General features: G+C 38.8%; 1 long non-coding RNA gene across 1 annotated transcript in view; it reads right to left on the bottom strand.

Annotated features, from left to right (window-relative positions):
- The window catches only part of LOC106949117 (uncharacterized), a 101,807-nt gene extending 81,406 nt beyond the window's left edge, over positions 1-20,401 (bottom strand). Inside the window, exons 1-2 of the long non-coding RNA XR_001425322.1 lie at positions 20,206-20,401; positions 18,783-18,846 (exon numbers count right to left, since the gene is read on the bottom strand). This is a non-coding gene — a long non-coding RNA (uncharacterized LOC106949117). The remainder of the gene's footprint in view (positions 1-18,782; positions 18,847-20,205) is intronic.
- Positions 20,402-22,477: the final 2,076 nt, after the last annotated feature.

The following is a 22,477-nucleotide window of genomic DNA, read 5'->3' as shown; positions in this document are numbered from 1 at the left end:
AAACTTCCAAATCAAGTTTCGAAACGTTTATTGTGGCAGTTTGAATGTACATAATGTTTCAGTGAATCAATAGATATTTAGGAAGTGGAAAAAAAGGCAGCTAGGATCTATATATATATATATATATATATATATATATATATATATATATATATATATATATATATATATATATATATATAATGCTGTGTCAATATAATGGGGTTTTCTGTTATTGTTGTCTAAATATTAAGAAACTGTTGTTTTACTGAAGTTTGTAGCGGGAGAATCTCACCCAACCCCACGGTCAGTCTTATCATACAGTAGATCAGATCATTTACAGTCACTGTGCTCTAGTGTCTGAGGTAAGTGGCATTCACCAATACAAACAGAGATCTGTTGTTGAGACACAGTCGTTCTGAATGTCTAGGCTCGCGGTGAAGACTTGTTCAGGGATGCTGGGCTTAACGGTTAGTCCTCTCCCCCTTATGGCACGCTGTGTTTACACTGATCCCCCAGGCCATTTGTTTGCAGCACTTCCTTGCCCCACAGCACCATGCATAATGCAGGAATGAAAATGTTAACAGTGGCAAATAAAATCGGCAAGGTGCCCCCACAAATCAGGGCAGTTTAGGAGCACATTTAATCATCCGCACATTTGGGACAACGCATAGCAATTAATTGTGGCATTTCAAAGAAGATCAGCAGTCTTTTTTTTTTTTCCAGGCCTTCTCAGATGCCCCCATCCACTGCAGACCAGAAGCAGTGCCTCTCTTTGAAACATCTCCACATTTTGGGCCTATTGCGTTCATTATCTCTTTGCACTCAAGTAGATGAGACCTCTTGTGTGATGTTGCAAAGAATTGCATCAACACAGCTCACCCGGCAAAAGAAATAAAACCAGGCATTGTTTGAAGAGGGTCTCCCATGTACACACACAAGAAGTAACCCAGACTCACTCTTGCATTTCTCCACTGTGCTCCAAGACAAACAAGTCACAGCACCATATGGCGATGTCAGGAAAATAAATAATTTAGAGAAATTCATGTGCAGAGTGCAGATGAGCAACCACAGAAATACCAACACAGGCTTTCTCATACTTAACCCTTCCGATAAGAGTCTTCAGCAGATGCAGGACCGCAAAGAGACAACCGCAATATCTTGCCTTAACTGGATTGAAAACTACTTTGGAGATTCAAACGCAGGGACTGGCAAATGTCTCTGGACGCAAGGATGGCATTTTTTCTAGATACAATCTGCAGTGGCTTTCAGCACTTCCTGAACACGAGACAACCTAATCTAATGAACCAGAGGGGTGTGTGGTGGGCAAAATCTGCTCAGGCTTTTAGCCCAGTGGCAGCATCTTCACATCTCGCTGCAGACAAAAAGTCCACTTGTTATTTTCATTCGCGCTGAATTCTCCCCGGGGTGTACTCTGCGCCGCTTGAGTCATCACTGTTCAAGTCTTTTGCAGTTGTAAGGAAGTAAAGAAAAATAATCCTATGCACAAACACAAGCTGATGGCAAGGTTACAGCCATTCAGACAAGGGGGCACTCGTTTTCTGCCAACCCCGGGGAAAACTCACAGAGGGCTGCAGAGAGCGAGAAACAGAGACGGGTTGCGTTGCTGACATGGCAGCCGTCACATCATACTAACCGGTAAGACTGATGCGGGCAGACAGCACGGAGATATGTGTCACACTTTATCGACGGCAGACCAAAAGCAAAAGTGGATGTGAAGTTCTGACTGATATTTTCAAATTAGCGGTGCATTGTGTTTCCTTTTTAAATTTCCCAAAAGAAAACACAATAAGGATGTAAAATTGGACCAGATGTCGATCTGATAAAAAGAAATCAAGAAATATCAAGATCACTAGACAGAACATTGGTTTAGCATTACCTCTGAAAGGCTTTCTAGGCCATCAGATTATAAAAATTTACATTTGAATCCAGCATTTTCAAATGTCCAAGAACCATAAATTAAGTAAATGTACCCATCCCAATTTTCCTGGCTGATGCCAAGTTATATTTACCTTTAAGGTATGACCCCAGATCTGTACAAGTCTTGGATGGTGGGAAGGTCAGTCCTGATGATTTATCTGCTGATCTCAATTGCAAGATTTTATCTATTTGTACATGAAAGAATTGATCCTAAAACTTTATAGGATTTTTTATTAGACTAAGAAAAAGTGAGTCACAGTACATGTTGTTGGTTAATGTAGTTATAGACCAATAGTGGTGGAGGTTCTAATTTAATGTTTGAAAAAGAAGAAATCAAATTTTTTAGTGTATGACCTGGGAGACAGACCCAATCAGAGGAAATCTGCCTTATTCTGGGCAATTTGTGGTGCAAATTTCCTCCTAGAATTGATGACAAAATTATATTTTAGCCCTTGAGATGGTTTGAGATCAAAGAACAAAGAACAGTCTTTTCATCTAAAGACTCCAGTTATTAAATATTATCACTAAGACACTATAACCACCAGCTTTGTCAAATTTCTAGCAAAAAACCTTTATGCACTTTCTTGAGATTTCTTGGGATTAAAATAATGCAAAGTAATTGTACTGGTAAAAATGACACATTTTTTCAAACTTTTTTTTTTTTACAAATAAAGACTAAAAAGTGTGCTATCTCTTTGTATTTAGCTCCCTTTTCTCTAAAAGCTCTAAAAAAAGATGCAGTGTAAGCAATTGTTGTGCTCAATTTTGTTATCTTGTGTGGATCTATCGTCTCAAATCCCAATAAAACCCAATGAAGCTTAAGTTTGTAACTGGAAAAAATTTAAAAACATGGCAGGAAAACACTTTTGCAAAGCACCTACTTGCTAATGTCCCTATGTCCAGTGAATGTTATATTACTGTATTTCTTTTAGAAATATGTGTATATTTATAACTTGTGACTAAACTCTTTATGAAAAAATATTTAACAAACATGCCAGGGTCTAGAGATTTACAGCCACTGCACAACACAGATTTTCTAAATGGCCCATATTTGCTCATAAATTTCAAAGACTAATATAATAATACAGGGCAAACCACAATCCTAACATATTTTTAGACCACTTTGCTTCTCCTTGAGCATTGACTTTGTGAATTATAGAGATCTGAGTCATCGCAACCATGTTGCAGCATCGCCAAACACAATTATTACAAATTTCGCAATAAAGCATAATAGAAAGAATTTTGTTCTTATTTAATTAAACGTATTTGTTATTGGATATGGTATTACATAGTGGCAGACACTGTGTCTCACAGTAAGAGATCAAAATGTCTTTTTGCAAGCAGAATTCTGCACAATTAAAATAATCATGATAGATACAAAACAAAAAAAAAATTATAAGTCTCAAAAAAAAGTCAGAAAAACAATCAGCGAGATGCTTTTGAGTCAATGATATCCCAAGTAGTAAAAGTGCTAAAGGATGCAAGAAGTTTTAAAACTTTAAAATATTGTCGTCCATCATTCTGTCTTTCAAGGTCTACAGGTACAAAAACATCTTCTGCTATCATTTTCATGACTTGTGAAACAACAGGCTTTTAATTTAATGTTTCGTCTCTTTAATGTGCACATCAGAACAAAGCAAGCCAACAGAATAAGCAAAAAAAAAAAAAAGATAGCCAGAGTTTCTCCACAAACGCTATAAATCACCGCCACTTTTATAGCTTCTAATAAGTTGATGCAAAGCCATTTTTCTTCCCGCCCATCGTTCAAACATTTAGGGCATATTTACAAGGAACTTGTTAAAATATTTAATAATATTTAGTGGCAATTTTGAAGCAGCCTGTCAGAGGGAAATTTACAGTCTTAAAGTGTTTAAAAAGGCAATGACATGAATAACAAAGTGTCAAAATTCCCTAATTTGCATGGACAGGCTATAACTCCTGATACCTTCCTTAAAAAAAAAGAGGTTTTTAACAAAACGAGTCATAAAAGACGCATTCAAAGTGAATGATGGCAAAGACTCATCCACAAAGTCGCACCCCCACACCCGCGCAGCCCACCCCCAAACACACACACTACAGATGCCTCTGAGATCAAGTCAGCCAATAAAAGGACATATATCCTGCTGGTTTGACTTATTTATCCGGTGTGGATGAGCTCAAGATGGAATATCTCCTATAGGCAAGCTTAATTAATTGTGATAAAAGGCCTAATTTAGAGTCTGCACAAGAAAAGGGAGCCAAACAATAATATTCACTACAAATCATCTCTGCCTGTCAAATATTTCCCCCATAACTTTCTATTTCAAAGTCATCCGGACGTGAGGCTTTTGTTAAGGAACTTCGCCGAGTCAAAGCAAGGGAAAAAAAAAAAAAAAGAAAAAAAAAAACACAAAACGAAAACTCCCACACATCTCTGCTGCTCGGTCCGCGGTCCTGACAGATATCATCAGGCGAACTCGCAGCTGCTTCACGTCACTTGGCCTTTGATGCGCTCGAAGGAGACGGTCAAGTTTGAGGCTGGCTCTTCCATAGTGTCTTGCTGGTTTCAGTAAGGCGCAGTGACCTGGGCCTGCCCTGTCTGTCCCAGTCAGAAAAAAGGCCCCCGTTGACACTGATTGCAAGGCTATGAGTAGTCTCTCCCCTGTGCCCTCTCAGTGCAACTCTAATTAATAGCCAATTCATCTTCTCTGATCTGAGCCAGCACATGGAGTAATATATCGTTAGTTTGGCAAGCGAGCTATTAAAGTGTAATAACCAAGTACCAGCACTCGATTTGGAAGAGTAGCACATACTTAACCATGAAGTGGAAACAATTAATTTATTGGAGGATCTCCTGTAACCAATCATTTACTAGCACTCACACCGCGACGCAAAAGCCATCTCCTGTTGTGTGTGGCACACATCAGTGACATATTTTGGGCTCAGTGCCTCAAACCTCTTGCACTATGACCAGTAGTAAATGCAGGATTCATTTAAACACCAATGTCACACTTTGCGCCTGCATGAAAAACCGTTCAAATGGCCGGGCAAGATGTTCATCACAGACAAGATCCGGCCTGATTACAGATCAGTATCTTTTTATATTACTGCCAGAATTATGGTTTTAATCTTTTATTCTTTGTTTTTCATTGCTTCAATTTTAGCTTTTTAATTTTCAGTTTAGTGCTTTCTTTCTATTTTGCACAGTAGTTTTATTATTCGCCAGGAAGCATTTGTAACAGGTATGCATGTTTCATCACTCGTTGCAAAAACAACCATGTAAGGTTAATTGGAGGTTTGAAATTCCCAGTGGGCTGAATTGTGCAAGCACGGGTTTTGTCTCATGTGTCCCTGTGTTGGACCTGCATTGGACTGGGGATCTGGCCAGGATGAACGCCACTGCTTGCTTGTTGACCCGTGGAATATGCTGAAGATTTTATTGAGGGAAGAACTTTGTACCAGAAGTTCTACATAAATAAAAATTAATCAAATTCGGTTCATTTGAGATTTTGAAGCTGCTCACACAGCAGTCAAATGTGACACATATCCTGCTGGTTAAGTTTCACAGCAAACTTATTCCACCCAATTCCCATCTTTTCACAGAAAAAAACTGGACTGTGCCACATCCATATGTGACGTCGAGTCGAAAATGTATCCAATTGTTTTCAAAGCATCTGCAGTCTGAACGGTCATCCAACTTTAACGCCGCTGACGTGAGACATGCATCAAAATCTCCACCACAAGAAGCCAGATGTAAAAACAAATGTCTGAAAATTGTACTTCTGAAAACTATGACAGAAGTTTTATGGCATGAATTGTTAGCGGTTGTAGCAAGAATAAAAAGCAAAACTCGTGTATAGAGACATTCAGACTGGGATTCATACCAAGGACCTCCATGCTGCAAGGCTCCACCGCTAATAACTGCAGCACTGTGCAGCAAGCCGACAGCATTATCATAATATCGTAATAATAATTTAATCTCACACAAAAAGTGGGAGGACTTTTTTTTTTTTTTATCTTCGTGAGGACGGTGTTTTAGACAATTCATCCCAAAGATATTAGAAGCAGCAAAGACCAGGATTAGTCATATTCATTGCTTTCCTAAACATGACCTGATTAGTACAAATATTTAGCAGGAAAAAAAATGGAAACTCAATAAAACAAAAATAACAAATCAGGAAAATTAACAGAGGAAAAAAAACTAGGGCTTTGGTGTCATCCGTAATGCACCGCAGAACAATAAATCCCTCCTCCAAACTCTAATAATAGCAGGAAATAAATGAAAACACAAAAGACTCACTGTGCTTTTGGTCTTCCTCTGAAGCAAAACATTTAAAACCCATTATTCTTTTCCCAAGAACTAATGACATTTTTTGTCTCTTCAGCTTAACGCTCTAATTGACACTTTTTTTTCGAAGAATAGCCCAGATGGAAAAATAAGTACCTCCTTAAAGACCCAACTCCCTTGCTCATTCTGCGAGCTTTAAGTCTCTTATTAATTAAACTTTCACCAAGTCAGGATTTTTTTTATTAAAAAGATAAAGTCTGCCGTACCGTTAAACTGAACTATCCTATTGTTTCTGAAGCTAAAATATTTTACTTCTATAAATAAGCGAGACTTTTTAATATAGTCAGAGGGACTGGGACCAGAGGATCTACACAGTGCAGTAATTAGAGGAAGAGTTTCATCCAAAACACTCAGAAATTGGTCAGCTTTATCCATTAAACATTGCTCCAAATGAAATACATATGCTAAGAACACTTAGCATCATAGGATATTATTCAAACAGACGCAGAATTATCACTGTCAGGGAGAAACAAAGTGTAAATATGTGTTTTGCCATCAACATCTGTGTAATCGTGCATCTTTGATGTCCCGGTACACTGTCATTGTGAGAGGAAATAAAGCTGCAGCCAAATATTGACTGCAGTTTTATGATCAGTCATCCTCTTGATCAATCAAATCCCTCTTGTGTCATTAAGTTTGCAACAATATTTGTCAATCAGCATCATAAGACGGTGATTGGGTGGCTTCAAAAGGGGAAAAAAAAGCTCTTTCTTAGAGAGCAAAAACAGCAAAATAGGATGGGCATGCAGAGTGCTTTAGGAGGCCTCAAGGTGGAGAATTATGATGCTTTTATTTTATGATTTATTAATCAGAACTGATAGTGTTTCGGTTGCCTTTAGATTATAGGTAAATTTGTCCCAGAGTATCAAACTAAACTACTTTAAGCTTTTTATCTCCCAGCTTCCTCTGCCATCATAAACTTTTACAAGAATCAGCAAAATGCTAAGTGGGGCCACAATATTCCATATATCGAAAGATACAAAATACCAATAACTTCCTTTCCTGGAATCAGACTTTCATGTTTTGCTAAATTATTCTTTAGACTTGGATAAAGTGTGATTGAAAGCTCAATTAAATGGGCTTTTAGGGACCCTGACTTTCAACATTTTTGTTCAGACTAAATTTGGACAGCTATGGAAGTCCAATTTGGAACTTATTTTTAATTAGTTAAATTCATCCGAGTTAAAAATACCATTCCAAATTGAAATTAAAAACGGTAATAATTCAAACTATGCAAGTTTCTTCAAAGAGTCTCTTCAGATGGAGATGGCTGTGGGCAGGAGGGGCCTCCTGTCTACTGGAGATCTTTTCTGGAGCGAAATAAACAACAATATTGGCCAATCTTTTAAAGCTAAAATATGTAAAGTGGAAGGATGTATTAATGTGTTACCTTGGTAATTTTTCAAAAAGAATTTAGAGAAGATTTTAATGGTTTTCTCTAAAGAAATGGGAAAATGCTGTCTTTGTGAAAGGCTGCTAGAGGCAGTTACAAATGAGTACTTTAATTTGTCTCAGTGGTTGGTTGTGGTTCATCCCTTGAGTTTACCCTCTGTGTTTCTGATCAGGTTACAGATTAAAGATTTTCAGAGGCTTGAAAAAGAAATATTTGAGGCCATTACAGAAATCCCAACAAATCATTCAAGGAGACTAAAAGAAAGGTGAAACAGTTTTTAATGGCTGATGTACTGACCAAAAGTAGCTGCTTGCTCCATCCATCCATCCATCCATCCATCCATCCATCCATCCATCCATCCATCCATCCATCCACACTCACATCTGAGCTCAATTTAGAAATCTATCCATCTCTATCTTTTCATTTTAATAATTTCCTGGTAAATGAGACAACACATTCAGTAATTCAAAGGCAGACTCCTGATTCATAAACTTGCAAGCATTTTGTGGAGGAGTGAATTAAACATTCTCTTGACCAACATCATGGGGAAAAAAATAATCCCAACAATTGTATTGCTTGCTTTTCTGTAAATGAGGCAGCAGAAAACATTTGTCAAGAAAATACTGTGTGTTTCACTCGGGGGTGCCCAAGTTCAGTACTTGAGGGTTACTATCCAACAACGAAGGCCTCATCTGCACAGAGCTGGTTTTCAGTGAAACTGTAAAATCTTTGTTGCAATCCAGTCACATCTCCAGTGGTCGACGTCTCTGGCACCAGCACTTTCTAAAACAAGATCTCGGAGTGGAGCTTATGAACTACAACCGACGCAGAAGTGTGAAGTCCTCTGCAGGGCGCATGGCTGCAGGATCAGGTGCAGGTTAAGAGTTAAACCGCATGCTTTGATCCTTAGCATTCAACGATAAGCTAAAATCACAGAGCCCTAGCATGACAACTACAGCAGATTCCAGAAATCTTGGTGGGCTTGTCTAAGCAATGTTACACTGCCATCTAAAGGTAGAGCTTTTCCCCAACCAACATCCAAAAACAGCGGAGGTTTGCAACAGCGGCCTCGTGTTAACATAACTTTAAATACATCCCTTCTCCAACACACCTGAATCAATGAATGGCTCCTTGCCAGGAACTCTACAGAACTGAATGAGCTGCTGATGAGTGAATGTAGCCATTGGACTCAGGTGTGTTGGAGAAGGGATGCACTTTAACGCTGCTCTGGAACTGGGCACTCCTGATTTAGTTTATTAAATTTAAAATTAAACATCCCCCCTCCAAAAAACAACAACAAAAAAAATTTCACTTTTGATCTAAAGAATAAATCAAAAATGTTGTAAAAAGTTTAAATACCGAATAACATTGGAAACAAATCTGTGCAGCTATACAGTTGCAGAATATTTGTCGTCTGTATGTTTATATACTCACAATAACTGAGACCAGGAGCAAAGCTCTACACTAGACAAAAAGCAGTTGCTGCGCCAGTAAATGTCTCTTAGCTGAAAAAAACACTTTTAAATACTTTTATATGTGTATTGGTGAGAAATGTTGCAAAATATGTGGTTTAAAGTCCTCGCCTTACGACAACAAAGCAACAGAAACACCTCTGGCCCTTAGAAACATAAGATGGAAGGGGAGAAATTGGTTTCAACAGAGTTTTTTTACTTCTACTGCACAGTCACTGATACCCAACCAGCAAATAATAATCAATTAAAAACCCTTTAAACTTATGAATCAAGAATCTCTTGTCATGCTGGCCATAAAGTGTTTTATGGTTATAAGCTGTTATAGTGGTTACATTTACTGAAAATGTTGCTCATGAGAAAAAATAAAGAGCAAGTGTCTTCAGCTTTCTGTAGCAAAAGAGAGGATATAAAAGACAACATTCATGGAGATGCATGTTTGATCCGATTCCATCATTTCATCAGAATCACACTTTTAGCTTATTCCGGGAGATAAACAGTTCAGGCCCGTTTCCCAAATTTTTTTGTGTCAGTTTTCTGTTTTCCGCTAACGAGTTGTCACTAATACGTACTGGAATGCCATGTGAGCAGACAGTTTGATTGGCCACGACAAACTTAATGATGTATGCCAAATGTGAGGGGACAGCTTCTAAGCACATATTTTTGGAGACAAACATAGCTGTTGACAATATTTTCCACCCAGTTTACCATTTCTGTCAGGCTGAAAATCTAAAATTAAGGACAAATGTTTTTTGCCTAGGTAACGCATCCGTTAACAAATCAAGTCGAATTAGCATTTCGCTGCAATTGGTCCGATTGTGAGGGCGCATTATTAAAAGATGGCACTTAGCGAGTGGAGGATAATAATTAAAAGAAAAACAGAATTCTTGCATGCACGCATTTGGTGGAAACAAATCTGTGCAGCTTAGTTTCTTTCACCCAATTAAAGAAAACATCACATGTGATCTATTTAATACAAATGCATCCAGCTATTGTGATGTGAGTTTTGTTGTGTTGTGCACAAAGCAATGTTTTTTTAGGTTAATTTGTGCCACTGTGTCTTCCTGTGAGCAGACCCCAGTCATCTTTAAATGGCTTCATTTAAAATGCAATTTGATTATCTGCCAAATTGCTACCAAGTCTTTCCCTCGGCGGCTTGGGGACGGGGATGGGGGTAAAAAAATTTTAATTAGCATTTGTGCATAAAAGAGAAGTCTTTGTAGCAATGCATTTGAACACGGCATCCCAGAATGACCAACACTTTCAAAGAGTCATCACCCAAATGATTTCAAACTAATAGATCCAAAGGGAGAAGATCAGTCTTAGCACCGAATGGGTGGGAGAATCACAGAGGTCTTCAGTGTGGCAATGGAAAAAAAAGGGACCCACAGGACATGGTATGCTTAAATAATCCAAAACTTTTCTTTAATCAGAGTTTAGAAAATTGGCTGGGACCTTCAGCAGGAGACAGCTGCTCTGCCCCAGAGCCATTTAATGAGATTCACTGAGGGTTTTCCTTAAAATATTTACGCTGTCCCATGGCACCGCAATATTGTCTTAGAATGGGGAGATAAGAGCCAAGGAGGTGTGTTGAAGTTCTCCTAATCAATTTACTAATTACTGGAGCAGCAATAGGAGAGAGGAGAAAGGAGTCCCTTCTGGCAAGCTGTATTCTAATAAATGCTGAAAAATTTATTTACTCTCTTAGCCAAGAGGAATTGTGAAGTGGGATTACAGCGGAGAGCTGATTGAGACGGAGCAGTGATGTGGTTAAGGTCGCAGTTAAAGGAGCAAGGAGAGGTCTCCAAACATAAAAGGATCTCTCAGGACCTCCACCTTTGCATCTGCTCAGGGAACAAAGATAGCAGCCTCTTACAGACTTGGCATGAAAAGACCTGACTGCTACGGCTTACGTATCAACAAATATTAATGAGACTTGTGGCTCTTGAATATTAAAACAGGTCAAATTGAGAGTTCCAGTATCCAGCACACGGCAGTGATCCCAAAACCAAAGTAAAAATGATGATTGGAATGTGTGCTTCTTCAATATTTTTTTTTAACATATGAGCAGAGTGCAGGAGGCCTAGACATTACACCAGACGTTAGGGTTGGGAGTATGAAGTCCCCCCAGGGCCCTCTGGCACAGGCTGACCTCTTCCTCACAACCTCTGAGACGGAGGGCAACCCTGAATCTGTCACAGGACAAAGCCCACATCTACCCTGGGGTTGAGGGCAAAAGCTGCTCCACCTTTTCAGTGCCACATTGCCTATAAGAGCCTTCCATCTTCAAGGTTTGCAGCCAATAGCGTGCTGCAAGGACCGCGGCAGATCAAAGAGCACCATCAACTTATTGCTCGGAGGGAATTACCATCAGCTAATCACGAGATGCAGCAGCAGAAATAGAAGTACCTTTAAACATTCTGCCTTCATAACATCTGAAGAGGACAGGTTTTTAAAACGCATGGTTTTAAAACTACAAAAATCCTCCATCAGTTTAAAGATCTTTTGTGAGATATAAGCGGAAATAACAAAATTATTGGATTCTCTTCAGCTGGACAGAGCATAGAATGGCACACCGTCCCTCTTTCCCAAATACTGCAAGTTAGCTGGCTTAAACAGGCTGCTCTGGATTACAGAAAAGACAGATTAAGCAGTTTGAATAATTTCTTGGATCAATAAAAGTGAATGTTCATCATGTGGAAATTAAAGGGCCGCCACCCATCGCTCTTATTGAGAAAACACAGTTTAAAAAGAACAAGCAGCAGACTGCAGGCTTGCTACTAGAGCAAACAGCCAAGCCAAAATTACCAGCTTGTCAAACTCCCAGTGTTGCTAACTGGTTTAATATTAAGCACCATAAGCATATTCACTTAAAGATGGCTATTATCAAGAGTTTTGCTACATTGTAGCTTAAAGTTATCTATCACAATGAAATATACAATACAATCTACATATTGCTAACCCATTGAAACAAAAATATTAAAGATTATCTTTTCAACAACAATTTGTGCTCTTTAAACCTGAACTGAATAATCCTTCACTGAACGGGGATTATATAAAACCAAGTGGAATTTAGTTAACTTATTTGTTTAAAAAACTAGCAGGAACATCAATATATTGACTAGTTAAATCTGGACTGAACTATTCTAAAGAGATTAAAGTCTCTTAAAAAGTTTGTAATGTATACAACCCTTTACTGTACTTGCAGCCTCCTAAAACTCCTCAAAATGTTTATTTTTTTAAAAATAACGTTACTAAAATCTAGTCCTCTTGAACTCAACATTACATCTTCTGAGCTGAATGTAACACCCTCTCTGTAGGATTTTCACTTAATATTATATAGAGTATAGTCAATCTGCACAAATCTATAGTTACATCAAAATTATAGGTTCAGAATTTCAAATTAAGATGCAAGATGACAAGAACTTTTTATATAATTTTTGTAGCTTTACTTTGCCAACAGTAAACTAACAAAAGATACAGATAGTACTGATTATCACTCAACCGTACAACGACTACCACAAACTAACCCCTCCACACACACACCACAGAGGAAATTGAGATATGGCATTCACTTAATAAAGCACAAGACTGTTTTCAAAGAATCAGAAATACATATTTGGAGTTTCTTTCCATGTTTCCCCAGTGAGCTTGTTTCCTTAAATCCCACAGTCTCTCCGGTGCAACCAAGAACACGGATCTGAGCAAATTTCCTCTGGGAACTGCGGCAAAAACAAAAAAAAAACCTGTTGCTGTAACATTTTGTTCCCTCTCACCTCAACGCACGACAGTCACAATGGACCGGTGTATGTGAGATCTGTGTTCACATCACCATGGCGATGGCGCTCTTGTCTTCCAAGGCTCCCCGGAGGGCCGAGGATGGTTGGCGAAGGGGTGGAGGGGGTGGGTTGCCAACATAGCCGAAACCAAAATTGAGTTAAATAGGAAGAATCGTGATGTAGACTTGCTTCTGTGGGTCACTGTTCTTTGTAACGTGACAGACAGGGGTAAGTGCGTAAATCATCTAAAACGCAGGGTTGAACTGAAAAACTGATGCCAAGGTATTCACTTGACCTGGACAACTGAATACCGTTGTATTCAGTTGTCCAATAAAATTGTTGTATTTATAAAACAATAAAACTATTTTATTGTTTTATTCTCAATAAAACAATAAAATTTATTTTATTGAGAATAAAACAAATTTTATTCTCAAATTTGTTTTGAGAATAAAACTCAAAACAAATTCTCTCTTAGGTTTCCTAGACCTTCTTTGAAAATTAAACTTTAAAACTGTAGCTTCATAAACCACTTAGAAATCTGACTTTTTACACTCGTCACTCTCTCTGACCAGAACTGTGCATAAACCATTAATTAAGATTTTTGATTGAGTTTAAATCATATTTTATCTTCCAGATGATGCTGCGTTGGTACGATCACATTTAGTTGGAACTGATACATGCCAAAGGATTTCCTATTTTAAACCAATCACCATTCTGCCAGTTTAAGCCTAAGGAAGCATTTGAAATACACACATTCCTGAGTTTAAACCTTAGCATGTTGCAAAGCGTGTCTAGATGTTGAATTAGACTTCTTTTTGCATTCAGTTAAATATTCTCACGTAATGTTTAGGAACTGTCTTTCTCTATGAACCAAAATAAGAGAGTTTAAAAAACTGATAGAGTTAATTTTTAGACAACTTTTTTGTGATCAACAACTGCTGCCCTCGCAATGGGGTAACTTCTGAAAGCTTTTCTAATTCCTACACTGAGGAGGAAGAGTCAGAGAGTCATGGACTGAGTGACACCTACAACCAACAATAAAGATGTCTGGCCCAATTAGATTGATCAAGGTTGATCATTGACTGATCATTTTTTTCCAGTGTCTGAGAAGACTACTTTCTGTCTGGGATTTGCATTAGCAATAAACCCAAAGCAGAACACTGTTTATAGAAGCATTTGTTCATTTATCTCAGATTTTTCATTCAGTAAAAACTCTTTAAAATTATTATTGCCGTTCTTCTGGGGGTCTTTATTTTATAGGTAAATTTTCCACATTATTTCAGGTTAATTTTCAACTTATGTAATTGCTTAGAACCAATAGCTGTTGACATCCAGAAGAGGTTTTTCGAAGCCCAACTTATAAAAAACTCTTAAAATCCGTGACAGGTTTAGAAGGACATCTTTACATTGTGGGTAAGAGAAAGAAAGAGGAAGTTTAAACTAATTTCCTTTTCAGTTTGAATGACAATTGAGAGGTTTTTAACAAAAAGCATGGACTATTTCAAAGCCCTCCAAAAACAAAGTCGTAATACTGGAAAAGTACTATGTTTTGATTCCAGAAGAATATTCCACATTCAAACACCTCTCCACTCTGAGTGGACAAATAGAGACTGCAGTCAGAGCAACATAAGAGTAAAGAAAGACCACAAGGAGTATCAAGAGCAAATGTGAAGCAACCCAGAGACGTCTCAGTATTATTAATATATCTACCAAGAGACTTTGCAGTGTTTTTATGTGATAGCTGCTGTTGATGCTTCTCGTAATATAACCAGCTCTGTTGTCTCCAGGCTATCTATAGAGAAAACGAAGTAAAACCTCTATCAACCTCTACAGCTGTCCAATCCAGTAGAACTACTGGGCAGTGTTTTATCAAAATGTCTTTGGTTAAACTTAAATCCTTCACCAAAACCACCCCAAGCATGTTCAAATAATTCATTCTTTCAGGATATTTGTTCAAAGGTTTCAGACCCTGTTCAGATTGTTTCAGGACAGAAATGGCAGTGAAAGGCTCCTAGGGGTCTGTGCTGTGTGGATTTTCATCCTCTCTTCAGTCAATATGATTTTTTTATGTATTCTGTTGTCAACAGGTTTTGTGATTGTGTTCAATCATCCCGGAGGATGTGCCAAATTATTTAGTTTCAGCCCTCCTTTACAAGGTAGCCAAAGGAAATAGATTATTATTTTACATAATAGCACAGATAGACTATAAATTAGCTGAATATTTCAGACAAGGAATGCCTGTTATTTATCTGTACAACCAAGCAAGAGATTCCCTATTTATGTTTGATAAAGGGTGTCTCATTCACCAAAGTTCTGCATTCAAAATTTGTTTTTATATTTCCATGAAGCTTTGCACCGGTGTATTTTTAAACTGGGACAGCCTGATATTCTTGCTGTTTATCATTCATGCTTTGGCAAAAAAACCCAGCTTTTTCTGTCTTCTATATTTGCACGTAGACATAAAGTTGCACTCTTCATCAGAAATGTATACGCTTTTACTCTCAATAATAGTAAAGATGACCAGCCCCATTCACAAATACAATCCTTGTTCACTACAGAAGATGAACATTCTTTCCCAGGATTCATTTGATTAACAAATAGAAATGCTTTAATATTAATAGCAGTGCTGTTAGACAACATTGAACTGTAAACTTAGTGCAGTATACTCCATCGGATTTCCATTAAAGCAACATGGCTGAACAACCACTGCAAGTAACTGGCAATTTGTTAAATGACTTAATTGGTCACCAGTTTATTGAATTCATTTAAAGGCTTGCTTTCTGGACCACTCCCAAAAATCACTGAGCCAGACACACACTGCAGTCAACAGTTAGTCTGTGTAAATATTTTTAGTCATCAGACATCACATTTTTCACCTTTCCAGTTCTTCACCTGAATTATTACATATTGCTACCAGTCTAATGGCCAAATATTGCTGTTTTTCACTCATATGCAGATCTGTTTGCTCATTAAATGCCAGGTGGCAGAGTCGGGGAAAAGCTAAAAGCTGGGGTAAAGGGCTCCTAACCTTTACACACCGTCTAAATGTCCCCACTTTCTCCTTGAACATCTATCCTTTATTGCGATCCCTGTCCTGTCCCAAAGTGGCCAGCTGGAAACGGTGCGTGCGCATTGACGTCCCTGCTAACCTTGGCCAGTGTAAGGATTACCGTGCATTTACTCTCGACGCATCTACTTTCCTTAAGACTTATTAAGAATGATAATGAGCTCAGAAAGGGGAAGCTTGTTTCTTTCTTAAGTCTGCAAAAGCTCTTCTTTCTGTTTCTCACTTGGCTCATTTCTCTCTGCGTTCCTCCTCTCCAGTCTCTCTCCTCTGTTCATCTCTTCCCTTAGCGTATTGAGAGGACTCAGGACAAATCACCAAAAGGGCCATTTTCATCTATGAACTGCAGGATTTAATCGATACTTATTTCATGCCTTCAAAATCAACCCTATATTACTGTTGTCTGTGTGATTTGTTTATTTTGCTTGGGAATATTCCTGGAGCCGAAGCGGGGAGAGAGTATTGGGAGGTGGTGGGGTGGGATTCGATGTAAGGGATGCAATTCACCTTGAACCTCCATTATATTGGATTTCTCTACTGGCTGATCAAGCATGCAAAAAGGACATTTCCTCAGCACTAAAATCAAAACAATAATGATGATTAAAAAAACATGTGCGCTATTTGTGCTGGTATAACCGTACGTGTTGGAGGCTGTATACTTTTGCCGCGATAACACTATGGGTTGAGGCGATGGGAATTTGTATACAAAATCATTACACTGACGGCAATTGATGAAGCTTATGTGCTGGGGAAACAAAAGTAATGGCTCCTGAAGCCTGTCAAATGCCACTAGGGATTACTGATGCTTATTTGACATCAAAGGCCGGAGGTCCACATCCAAGGTCAAACAGAAGAGGAATACACACGGGCTTAATTCTACACACCCCCTGACAGATGCAGATGGGTACTTATGAGACATGAGGCATTTAACTGACTGATCGGGCTGCGAGCAATAGAAATGTTGGATCGTACGTCGTTTAAACGGCGAGGTCCTAACCCAGTTTAGCTTCCCCCACAGGCAGCAACCGCAGTCTGTTTAAGAGACAGATTACCTTAAAGTCAAAAGGATCAAAACAGATCAGATCTTTTTCCAGTCAGTGAACGCACCATACCCAAATGCATGTAAGAATGTGGTATTAACAACACTCTTCAGAGTGGATGCTGAGACTGAAGGACGAAGGCTCAACGTTAGCCGTTTTGAGCCCAAGTGAGGCGTTTAGGAATGAGGTCAGAGGTAGACGTGTCAGAAAAAAAGGGAAGCAGATGAACAGTAACAGCTCTAACCTCACACTTGTGTTTTTTTTAAACCGTCCCCCATCCCCTCGTTTAAAATGGACTCTGATTTACAGTGTACAGTCACACACTTTTTACTTTTTACTATACTTGTGGTGTTCTTTTAAGCGATGCTTATCATTTGATATTCATTTACAGTAAAGGGAAGCAAGCATTTCATGGCATGATGTTGACCTGTGTTTAAATAGCATGTGTGACACTAAACTTCCTGTACAGATAACAGGAAGGACGAACATCTTACAGAAAAATTTATCTGATCTGTTTTATCCTTTCGAGCATTCAACTTCTGTCTATTGCAGAGGAGTTTGGATTTTTAATCAGCCTTTTTGGAAATCGCAACGTTAGATTAGTTTGAGACTGCTGTTTTATCAGTCCCAACAGCACCAAATGTGTTAGTCACTTAAAAAGGATGTTGAAACCAGGGTATAAAACATTAGTTCCTTAAACAATTTGGAAAGAAATTCATATTATTTTTGTTTTAAAATAAGTAATGCCTTTTACAGTAACCACTCCCTCATGCTCACAATGTGATTCTGCAGCTTCTCCTTATACAATTAGTAACAACTTGCAGCAGAAATATCAGAAAAAAAGTTTTGAATTTTGCCCTGATATCTTCCTATGTTGCAGTTCCTAAAGGGAAACCACAATGAGCTAAAATCCAAATCAGCAGGCGAAAACTAAGAAACAGCCAATGATTGGATTTCTGAACAGTGCATCTCCGGATCCAATTAAGACTCGTGAAACCTTAACAAGTTGATTGTAAGGGCTGTGACTGACTTATCTGTTGAAAGGGAGGCAGAGGGAGAAAGCGAATGAGGGGCAGCATGTTTGACAGATGGATACTGCAGCGTCTCATCACAGTCGCAGAGAGATGAGAACCTGTAGCATAAGGGCTGACAGTGAAGGTTGGCTGGTGTCCAGCTAGAGATGGACCTTCGCACAGCAGACACGTGCCGTCACAGCCGAGGGTTACACTGAGGGACGAGGAGCTGGAAACTCCTCGGACTTGGTCACTTTGCAGCTCTGTTTGTACAAAGCACATAAAAAGTACATCTACAATACCCCTTCCGAAGCACTGAGCAGCACTACTGTGTGCCCTGCAGGGGTCACCTGCTGTTGGGTATTATAGTTTGGTGACCTCAAAAAATAAAAGACATCACCAGAACAAACTTACCTTTAGACTGGCTAATGGTTTCTGTTCAAAAAAACACACAAAATGCAAGCTGATTTCATGTCTAAACATGTGTTTTTTTAAAGCGTGCCTGTGTAAAGTGCCAAGTGTGTGCTCGCTCTGCATGCATGAATACATCTGCAACAGTTAGGCTGAACAGCTGCTGCATCGCAAGGATACAATGGGAAAAAAAAGAAAAATACTTCAAAAGCGCACAGTGCACGCATAAATGCATCTTTTTTACATGAGAAAATGATCTGTTTTCAAGTGATTTGTAAAAAAAAAAAAAAAGCCTAATAATAATAAATCATGGCATGAAAGGGACATCAGAAGCTGAAAAGCGGGGGGGGAAAAACTTTTGTTTACCTTTAGTTGTAATAGCAGTGGCATTTTTAATATGAAAGATGGCTTTCCATCTTCCTCCCCTGATCTGCTTAAACCAAAGACAAGAGGGAAAGGGAAAAAGGGTAATTAATTACTTTTGTGAGCTATTGCACAGGAGAGACAATAAACCTGCCTGGTCGCCATGGATATGACATATTTGCTCTGAAAACAACACAATAATTAGCAAAGGAGAAGGATCCGGCGAGAATATGAGAAATCCGGGCTTAAAGTGCCAGTGATCTATTCTTGTACTCATTCGTATCCAGTGTTTATTATTATTATGAGTATGAATAATATAATAAACACAAGAAAGCATACAGAAGAAATTTATACATGCACAAGAGAACAAATGGTGACCTCTTTACAGAGGCATGTTAAATTAAATCTCAGATCATAAAGGTGTTTTGTACAGACCTAAACTAAGCGAACATGCAGAGAGCTCTGATAAGTTTTTTTTTTTTTCTTCAGTAGATGGAAGTCAGAAAAACTGTCTGTCACTGGCGGCTGGAGCTCTATGGGAAATAGTGACCAGCATCAGAAACGAATGAGGTTTACACAGCATTTTGTATGAAACATTTTAGCAATTATTCATTTATATCAATCAGTTATATTTTATTAAAAACTTTAGTGTCATTTGCACAAACTGTAAATTTAAAAAAAAACTGTTAAGACAACCATTTTTATCAGCTTAACTTCCGCTATTCGGGTTTTGAAAATTGATTGCATTTTTTTGGAAGTTCCTCCATTTACAGTAAATGACACTCTGCTAAGTCTTTACTACCTGTTTGGAGAAAACCAAAAGAGTTTCGACTAAAACTGTGACTTTCGGCGCACCAATAAAAGTCTCTCTTTTTTTCTTTTTTTTTTTCTCTATTTTCAGTTCTTGGAGAAGTACGCGGCCTAAGCAACAATACGCAGAACAACAAATAAGTGCCAGCATGTGTGTGTGTTTTATTTCTACTTGCATTAGATTTACATTTCACAGAGGAGGAGCGCCTCGACTTGAGCGTAAAAAGTTGGATGTTTTTGTTTTTAGCTTCGAAACGGGACAGTTCACCTCCAGTTTCCCTCGACTCTCTAAGAGCTCCGACTTCCCTCTTATTGTGAATTATTAAAGTTTATTCGTGTGGCTGTATTTCCAGCCGTGGCAGTGGGTTTCCTCAGGCTGGATGAGTCGCTCCAGACCGGCTGCTGCTGCGGTCGGCGCTGCCGCTCTAGCGAGACACGGACCGGATTTACCGACAGGTCCTACGACCATATAATGTTACACACTCCTTCGTATGTCTATATGTCCCTGTCACTGTTGGACACCGACACACTTTGATGTCATTTGCTGCCGAAGCGTGTGTTTTGGAAATGAAATGAGCGTGGAGAGTAGTTGAGAGGAAAAGGGAAACTCTCTTACCTGCGCTACTTCGCTGACTTCCAGTTAAAGGGACGTGTGTGGTTACGGTGTTCAGCTCTTGGCCGTTCATTAAAAAAGGAAAAAACTTCCCACATAATTTTCTGGGTTTTTTTTTTAGGGTTTTATTGTAGCATTTTCTAATTTCTTACGGGGCAAGTCGCCCGGAAGATCTGCCCTGGAGACCGGCTCCAAGTGGGAAGAGGAGTCCTTTAATTGAATTTGTCGGTCTTCAAAGTGTTGCTCAGAAAACCTGAACTGGAGTCTGAAGGTGTCCGTCAACTTGGCTTTGCAACTCAGGAAAGGCACTTTCTACTAAAACTTTATTTGATTCAGTCACTATTGATATTTATTTTTAGATCCTCTATCACAAAATCCTCGAGAAACACATGTTCAGATCAATAAATTACTTTTTTTCGTTTAATAAATTTAATTATTACTTTAAACTTAATGTGACAGAGGTAAGAATAAAATTGCACTAGGTATTATACTAGTCCAAAATACCCTCATCAGATTTAAGTTTTAAGTAATATTTCAATCTTTATTGTCTGTCGAGGATATAATTTTAACAAAATGAGCCAAATATAGGGTAATGGCAATGTGGGCTCCCAACATCAAAGACTTGGAGCTCATCACTGAAGATAAACTGTCAAAATACCAGAGGAGACATGCAAACATCTGGTCAGCAATTATTAGAAGAGTTTGATCTGAGTAATGTCAGCCAAGGTTTTCATACTGGTCTTGAGCGCACGTACTTGATAAATGACTTTTAAGAAATTTACAACATACATCCATCCATCCATTTTCTGAACACCCTTGTCCCTCAGTGGGGTTGGGAGGGGTGCTGGTGCCTATCTCCAGCTAACGTTCCGGGCGAGAGGCGGGGGTACAACATACAGCATATATTAAATTTAATTGAAAAAAAATCAATGAAAATATCTATCCATCGATTGTCATCCACTTAATAGGGGAGGCAGGTGGGGAGGCCCAGACTTCCCTCTACCCAGCCACTTGGGCGAGCTCTCCTCCAGGGGAATCTCAAGGCGTTCCCAGGCCAGCAGAGAAACGCAGTTCCTCCAGCATTTCCTGGGTCTTCCTCTGGGTCTCCTCCAGGTAGGACGTGCCTGGAACACCTCACCAGGGCAGCGTCCAGAGGGCATCCTAACAAGAAGCCTGAGCCACCTCAACAGGCTCCTCTCGATGTGGAGAAGCAGTGGCTCTACTCTGAGTCCCTTCTGGTGACTAAGTTTCTCACCATATCCCTAACGGAGGTCTTGCACCTCTATACTACACCTATCTATCTACCAATCTCCCGCTCCATTTCTCCCTAATTTGAGAATCTAAATAAACATAGTTCTTTCAAACTGAAATTTCTTTTATGCTGTTTTATAAACTTTTACTGTCTTGTTAAAAACAAACCTGCCACCTACTGTACATATTTCACACAGGAAGGGCATTGATGGTGGAATGGTTTCTAATTTCTTTTCCTATGTGAACAATCACTGGCTTCTGTGTCAGTAATGATGGTTCAAATGTGACAATGGGTCATATTTAAATAACGTACCGTCCTATGATGTTGGCGTTGTTTAATATGATCAAAGTGTGTTTTGATCTTGGCCAGTCGGGCCAGAACTATCCTCCAGTCAAGATCTGTTGGTAAATCCTGCTGTGTGCTGTCAGTTTTCAAGAGTTTGTTGTGATGTGATTCACACAAACTACAATTTTCTTTGACAATGTGGCTGGGACAATGCAATTAAAAGTAAAATAAACCCAAGTAGCTCCGCTCTCCTTGACTGGGACAATTCATGGATACATGTTTATTGCAGACAATAACAAAACACTTGTCTTTTTCCAGGAGCCATTATTGTACAGTGCATACAACCATAAAATCAGCTGACCAAATATGCTTGTTTTTTAATTATGAAATGAGCAGAGCTCCGCTTGGGTTCAGCTGGGGTTTCTAGGCACCAACAAAATATTTACTTATTTCCAAAAAGTGGCTGGAAGTTTTTTTTTTTTTTTGTGGGGGGGGGGTGTCCAAATAAAATACAACTTTGCATAATAGAAGCCCTTTAGCAATCCACAGCTTTTGAAACACACAATAAAAGAAGCAATGACAGAGTGAAACAAAATATAAATGCTGTAGAAGCTCTGTGATAATACCACAAAAGGCTAACCCTTAGCTGCTACCAATGGTAAAGTTAGCATCTACTTGCATCTGCTAAACTTCACAGACTATTTCAGTTTTAGTCTGGACTGTGTTTAACCATCACAA

Source organism: Poecilia latipinna, unplaced genomic scaffold (genome assembly GCF_001443285.1).
Source record: "Poecilia latipinna isolate Pla-1442-1.1 unplaced genomic scaffold, P_latipinna-1.0 Scaffold326, whole genome shotgun sequence".
Taxonomy (NCBI): Eukaryota; Metazoa; Chordata; class Actinopteri; order Cyprinodontiformes; family Poeciliidae; genus Poecilia; species Poecilia latipinna.
Note: the sequence above shows the minus strand (reverse complement) of the source record. Positions and strands in the feature narration are given on the sequence as shown.